Source organism: Ipomoea nil, unplaced genomic scaffold (assembly GCF_001879475.1).
Source record: "Ipomoea nil cultivar Tokyo-kokei standard unplaced genomic scaffold, Asagao_1.1 scaffold1574, whole genome shotgun sequence".
Taxonomy (NCBI): Eukaryota; Viridiplantae; Streptophyta; class Magnoliopsida; order Solanales; family Convolvulaceae; genus Ipomoea; species Ipomoea nil.
Window position 1 is genome coordinate 600,344 of NW_017618002.1, and position 8,463 is coordinate 608,806.

The following is an 8,463-nucleotide window of genomic DNA, read 5'->3' on the forward strand; positions in this document are numbered from 1 at the left end:
AGTATTTATTTCATAACTCCATGTGGCAATTAATATACTTAAATAAAGGTTGAGAGAATAACATTTTTAGTCTCTCATTGTGAAGTATAACACCCCCCCCCCCCCCCCCCCCCCCTTTTTTTTTTGTTAGTGCTTCGATTTTTTATTCTCAATTAAACAAGAAGTGGGTTGGTGTTTTTGATCCCCCCAAATTAGCAAATTACAATGGAATATTGCCCACCTTTAAGAAGTCTATGGTGGCTCACTCTAAATAGTTCAGGCTCTAAATTCTTTTTTGATATAGGGTAATGCATGTTTTTGTACCACGTATTAACCTCTTAACAAGATCACAATTTTTGTGACAAGCACATTCATCACAATAAATGACTATGAGTGTGAAAGAAATTGATAGTCAATCCATTGGAAAATAAAAAACAAAAAGAATCTTATGTCTGCTATAAATTTCTTTCGTAGATTATGATACAAAAAACGATATAATTCTCATAATTTTATCAAAACATTAATAGCATGCACGTTTCTTTCGTAGATTATTATACAAAAACGATATGATTTCCATAATTTTATCAAGATATTAATGGCATCCATGTTCACTGAGTCTTATTATTAAAATCTTCATCATCAAATACATCATCGGTGTGTATGCTATCGATTATTTTCTTAGATTAAGGCACAAAAATGATATGATTGCCATAATTTTATCAAGATATTAAATAATATTAATGACATGCATTTCACCGAGTCTTATTAAAATACGAGGGTTTGGGATTAATATTTATTTTGTTTAGGGCCTAAATTGACATTAATTTTGCCATAATTTTACTAGTTTTTTTGGGATATATTCTTCTCTTGGGTTGGATAATTGTGTTCTTCTTAAGAGGTCAATACGTAGCACAAAAAGGTTACCTTGTGTCAAGATCTCAAAAGGTGGGAAATATTCCATTGCAATTTGCTAATTTGGGGGGATCAAAAACACCATCCCACTCCTTGTTTAATTGAGAATAAAAATTCGAAGCACTAACAAAAAAAGGGAATGAGAGTATTTTATACTTCACAATGAGAGACTAAAAATGTTATTCTCTCTAACATTTATTTAATTATTAGTTATTACACGCGCATTGCACGGAAAGTTTAATGTCCAACACGTATTTTTAAATTAGTGTTTTAGAATCTAATCAATTTATCAAAGTATCATTCGGTATATCATGTCGTATATTAATGTAAGATTATCAGATTTTTCATAAAAATAAATATTTCAAGAATGTATAACTATGACATGTGGCATAAATGTTGGATTAATGGGTGCAATAATAATTTTAGAGGGAAGCACGCACCTCACTAGATAGTACCAAAGCATAGTTTTTGCAACACAAAACCCTATTAATTGGCATGATCCATGATTCTCCCTTGTTACCACTTCCGCCATAAATGAATTGTTGATTTGATCTAGTCTCCTGGTGTGCTTCATTCACTGCAATTTTAGTGTGTTGGCGCGGCGGTGCACCTTCAAAAACATAACCAAATCATCATTTCCCAAAATGACAATGATAATAGGCATAGTTTCTCATCCATGTTGAATATATACTGTAAATTGGTGTACCGTTTTATCAATGTCCAATGGATGATTCTAATTAATTAACCAAAGTTAATGTTAAATTTTATTTTGTACTTTTTAATACATTGTACTCTAACATATTCATAGTATATGTTTAACAATTATGTCAATTCTGATTGGAATGTTGTTCGAACCTAAGACCTCATAAAAATCAATGAGTAATTAAGTTAACAATAATAAATAGTTAATGAAATATTCCGTTACTAATGTTTACACTAACGAAATGCAGGAGTATTTAGGAAAAGTAAATGATATAATTGAGGGTAAAAGAAGAAAAATAATTAAAAACACTGAAATCAAAGTAATATGAACCATTTATTTCACCAAACAATTACACCAACGTTTTTTAGTTCCCGTTAATGGCTAACTTTATTGACTCTTATTAGGTTTGTATATATGTATATTTGTAGATAATTTCCTTGGAGTTATGAAATAAATACTTAGACCATGTTTGGTAACATAGTTAGCTTATCAGTCAATTTTAGTTTGTTTGACCACTATTAACTGTTTGCCTTGGTTGAACACCCAATATGAATGCTTGGTTAATCAATTTTTTTGTAACAACTTATTGTTTCAAAATGCTAAAATTCAAAAAGTTGTTCAAAACACTTTTTTCGAATTGTACCATTAAAAGTCATTTTGCATGTAATACGCTAATAGCTAATTTACCACACATATTTCTACAATCAACTAATTCTATCAATTAGTCAAACACTCAAACTCACTAATTTAATCAGCTATCAGCTATCAGCCAACCGCGATTTGTCAATCACTCCCTTAATCTTTTACAATTCCGACAAATAACGTAACTATATATAACCTTATATATATTGCCATATTGGATCTTGTTAGCTTTTAGAATACATAGTTGACAAAACTTAAAGCTTAGTCCTTCAAATGTTTCTAGACTTTTTCTAGTCTAGGGTTTAGATCCTTAATTGAACATTTATTAAACCTAACTATCGAGTACATATAGAATTCACCATGCTATGCGCAGGTAGTAATTATAACTAGAGCTGCTTAATCCATATTAGGTCAAAAATTTGATTCTTATAAAAAAACAATTTGTAAATTTGGATTGATATATATGCATCAATTTTTGTCCCTCCATCTAAACGGTATTGACTTAGTGATTCTTATTTAAATTTATACGTTTATAATGGGTCATTATTAATTAGAAATGAAAATATAATTGGTCCATTCAATTTCAAAAAAAAAAATGTTTTGATTCCATCAATAAGTTAATTAAATGTGTACAATTAGATGCAAAGTGACTGATAATCTAAGTAACAATTTAAAAATAAAATATTTCACATATCTGGCCTAGAGGCAAAGAGATAAAGAGACGCACTTCATTTCTAGCTAGATGGCCTGTGGATATATTTTTTTAATTGTTTAGAATTTTTAAATTTTAATTTTGATACTTTTATAAATAACTAATCCGTATTATTTTATTTAAAAAAAATGTCACAATCCATTTATATTTATAGTATTAGGCATAATAGTAATTAACATATATCTTTCGACATCGTAGAATATTTTAGTTATATTTTGTATTTAATCATTGTTACTTGTGGTATGTTCATCTATTAGTTGTTTAATTATATTATATTGAATACTCATAATATGCATAACAAAAAATCTTTGAATGCATAAAGTTAGAATTTATATATATCAACTTGGAATTTTGAATTCCAAATATGTATTATATTTTTAAAAAAAAAAAAAACAATTATGATGTCATAATGCAAATTGTGGCAACTCTAAATTTTTTTTTTTTTTAAAAAAAGAATAAGTTTCCTTAAAACTTTCATTAAAAATAAATTTTTAATAGTGATTTTGTACCGTACGGTGAGTCTGTCAAAGTGCCACAAGGCGACTTTCGAATCAGATTCGGCCATGCTGGTGGACTACATGACGACCTCCAGAACGCCATCAACGAGTGCTCACAATGTGCTTGAAGGATGTAAAAAGGAGTTGCGGAACATTGAAAGCTGGGAACTTCATACCATTGCTCGGGAACAGAACCAAGCTGCGGATGGGTTAGCCAAACTTACGAATAATTTCCCAAGAGGCATTCATGTGTTGGATAATCCCCCCCCCCCCCCCCCCCCCCCCCCGCCCCCCCCCCCCCAATCGATTCTGGCCATCTTAGATAGTGATTCTGCAGAACTACCAACTTGGCGTCATGTTGGGCTGTAATAGAGCCAATCTCTCTGTTGTATGTTTTGGGTATCCCCCTTCCAAGTAAATAATATAAAGTGTCACATAAAATCAAAATGAAAAATTTCTCAAAATTCACTTTAAATTTTGGTCACATTGAACAACAATCCCGACCACTATATATGGTCTCATTTGTTGTTAGTTCAAACTTTGAAAGTAAACATGAACTTTTCAAAAAGACTTTTCTAGCTCCAAAATTGGGTTGTGTTTTGACTCCATAATGTTTGATCTATACTTTGACATATTGGAGTTTTTCAAGAATAATTTTTGAGACGTTAAAATGACTCTCAAAGATATTTTGAAACTTTTAATCATGTAACTTTATATACTAATATCAAGTCCGTGCAATTTAGGTTTTAATATGTTAAGGTCTAGACTCCATCACTTTCCATGTGAGAAACTAATAGAGTGGATTTGAATATCCTACAAATTTACAAATCCATTAATTACATTATAATAGGTGTTATGTGAGATAATCTTACGCAAGACATGGAATACTTTTTAGTTAAAATGTAATATTTTGTTTATAAACTATTAAAAATATAACATTTTAGCAAAAAGAATTACATGTCTTGAGACGGTCTTACACAAAACGCGATCAAATCGGCTCGCCAATCATACCCTAATCTTCCACATGGATGCAATTAATCCACACCTTCCATCCTTCCATCATTTTGGGACTTTTTATAATTCATATTTTCAATGAGATTTGAACCCCACATTACTGTCTTTAGTCGTATAATATTAAGTCAGGCAATGATCCATTACGCTAAGCTCAAGGAACAACAACATATTGACTTGTTAAATAATGTAGTATTAATTTCCTTTAAAAGTTTAATAGTGACAACACATCACAAAAAGTAAAACGTCTATATGTAAAATCGTAATTGTATTGTCAATCTATGTAGACAAACTTTAGTGGTGATTTGTATTATTGTGATAAGCACAAACACAAAAAATATGAGTCACCAAACTGCACCAATAAATTATTTGACATTCTTAAGTGGGATGGACAACAAAAATACAACCATTATATTAATTAAACTAATCCCACATTTTACAAATTCTTGATGGAGATTTAAGGATAGAGACCTTTGTGATTATGGGTGGGTCCAAGCAAAATAAGAGCCCCCAAACTAAAACTTGCAAGTTGCAATATAATTCTTAGGCATATTTCCATTAAATATATATAATAATCTCTCTAACATGACCCCATTCACACATCCCTCTTATTTAATCATTGACTCACCCAACTAACTCCGAATGGTCAAACCTTCCCATCCGTTTTGTTTTTTTTAGTCAATCATACTTTTTGATTGTTGCAATTTTGCCCCATAAATTCGAGAAATCTGTGCACGAATTCTACAAGTGGAATGCACCATGCATGCGTTGTACACTTTAGGAATGCCCATTGGCCTACTATTTCCTCCAATACAATATTGACACCTACTCTCTCTTCACTCTTTCTAAAATCAAGTTATATAAACCTTCACCGTGATTTACCTCCTCCCAAATGCTCTGTCGGGTCGGGGTGTGGGGCCCTTAGGGTTGAAGATTCAACCTTTCGGGAGAAGTTATATAAACCAAAATAATTTAACAAAATCTTGCATTGTTTGATATGAAAATATATAATTTGTATAGTATTTGATTAATAATATATATATATATATATATATATATATATATATATATATATATAATATGTATCTCCCGGTGCATAGCGCGTGCGAATGACGTGCGGTCATGCTCCATATATTAACCTTTTTTTTTTTTCTTTTGTGGGGAAAAGATTAGGATGTGTAAAAAAACATTCTCCATTTTTCTTTTTTTTGACGAAATTATATGAAGAAAATAGGGTATTAATCCAAACCAAAAACCGTTTACCGACTACTCCCGGTACCCTTCCTACCTAGGGCCCCACCTTCGTTGCCTAATCCTCTCTATATATACGCCTCGTTACTCAAACGCCCAAACTTGAATCTCCCGTTGCCAACTACCCACAACCAAAGTCTCAACGAAAAATGGCACTCCTGACGACTCCGGGCACTCCCGGCCGCGCCGCCGGTCCGGCGAAGCATCACGGCGCCGGTTTATTGGCCTCCGTCAACACCCTTTGGCACCGCGTCACGAAGAAGCTGGGGAACGGCGGCGTGAGAAGTAGTTCCCCCAAATCGCCGCTCGCGAAGCCGAAGCAACTCCTGGCGACGATCAGCAATCTGCGGCGGAAGAAGGCGGCCAACGATGTCGTCCTCGACGGAGAGGACTTCGGCGACGGCGGGCTTTGGCAGCGCTCCATCCTCATGGGCGACAAGTGCCAACCTCCGGACTTCTCCGGCGTGATTTACTACGACAACAACGGGAACCGCATGTCGGAGATGCCCATGAAATCGCCCCGCGCCAGTCCGCTTCCGGCTTATTTGCACTGCCCTTCCCCAAAACCATAGAGAGAGAGAGAGAGAGTCGCCGGCGGTGAACACAGGTCGCCGGCGACGTGCGTGCAGTCACCGTGTAATTTAGGTGCTTGGTATGGGCTGAATTACTGTAATCTAGCCATCCAGCTTATTTTATTTTCTCTTTTATCTTAGGGAGTTGATATATACTATAGTATGGCTTGCTTCCCTTTTTTTTTGTTTTTCTTAAACAAAAAATTTAATTTTCTGTATATTTTGAATTTTAAAAGGAGTAGTTTGGGAGTAAATTTTCTGATTTTATTTTTTAAAAAATAATAAATCAGAATTACATATTTACTGTAGAATTCTTGGTTAAGTTTTTGTTTCAAAATCACGGAAAAGAAATAAATATCATCGGTCAAACATCGCTAATTAAACTAGACACATAGAATAAAATAGAAATAAGTCTTAATTTCTCTACGTGTCTTTATTGTATTTAATTCTATTATTAACGAATTATTCTTTTCTAATTTATTGTGGGATCAACTAGTTTATAAAAGGTCCACAAAAAATAAATACAAAAATTTATTGAATAAAATCACAAAAAGTAAGAAATCTAGGCCATCATTAATATATAGTTTTCATACTTGTCCATCCGTCAAATTTATTTGATATGAAATGATTATTGGTGTCATAGATTAATCTCTTTTGTAATGGAAAATAATAAATATATTCTTGCATATTATAACTCTTGCCATATGTACAAATTTTATATTAGGTAAATAAAAGTGAATAAACAAAAATAGTTGTTCATTTTGGTTTTAAAATCAATCAAAGCATGACACCTCGATATAGAGTAAAAAATGAGAGTATATATAGTATTACTCTTTTATAATATGTTACCAAACTAATTATCTGATCAACTTAATTGTGGTTGCCCAAAAAGCTTATTCTTCAGTCATTGCTTTTCACGTTGTGCTATATCATATACTTTATCATATTATTCTCACCACATAATTCACCAAATCTAAACATGTCATTAATAAGAAATAATGTAACTTATGTTATTTTGTGGGAAAACGGCTTTTATGTCCTTAATTTTGTTATTTGTTGAAATTTGGTCAATGTAAGTTAATTTTGGTCAATGTAAGTTAATTTTAAATAAATGTAGTCCCTAAATTGTTTATAATATTGCACTTTTAGTCTCTAGTATTATAAAATTCTCGAAATTCATTAATATATGACTAGGATGTGATTATTTTTGTCATTTAGAATTAATATTCACTGTTAAAAATGACGTTCGTATGGAGAGAATGAAACTTTAACAATGAAAATTGATTTTAAATGACATAAATAACTGCATAGAAAAGAGTTTGCTAATGGAGTTTGATAATAATATAATTGTTAGTGGACAATTAAGGAACTAAATATGCTTAAATTAAAATAATTAACATAGATTAAATTTCCAAAAGTGAAACAATTCAAGGGCTAAAAGTGTTGCCCTCCCTTATTTTTTTAAGTACTACTGACTCTGTTACAATGTAGTATCTATTCATACATACTTTCTTAACATATTGAAGCACAAAGAGTCAATTACCCCACCAGAATTTAAATTTATGACCTCTCATTTAATTTACGGGATTGATAGTATGACTTGCTTACTTTTTTTTTTTTTTTTCCAATTTAACTTTCGTATATTTTGAATTTTAAAATGAATAATTTGTTAGTAAATTCTGATGATTTGATCCTCCTATCTGTATGACTGTATCCGTGACCTCATTGTTTTGCATTAATATACTTAGCTTGTCTTTGTCAAAAAAATTGAGTAAATTTCTGATTTTAGTTATTCCATATTTATTAAAAAGAAAATACACACGATTACGGTAGACATCTTGGTTAAGTTTTGTTTTGAATTTAGTCATTCACCAATAATTTTGAATAATTACTTTGCTTATTTATTTCTTTTCCATTCATTTTTTTTTTTAATGATTATGGTAAGTTGTTTCCAAGGTTAAGTTTTAGCCTTGAATCAATTGATTATAGTACCACTGAATCCGTTATAATGTAGTATTTGATCTGTTCATAACTATTTACCACTTTCTCAATATACTGAAAGAGTCAATACCGTCCCCATTAGGGATCAAATTCATTCTTTCCCATTTAGAAGAGTCACTGCGTGCCACTAGACCACAAAATTATGGACAAATCATGTCATTTATTAACAAAAAAAATCACTTT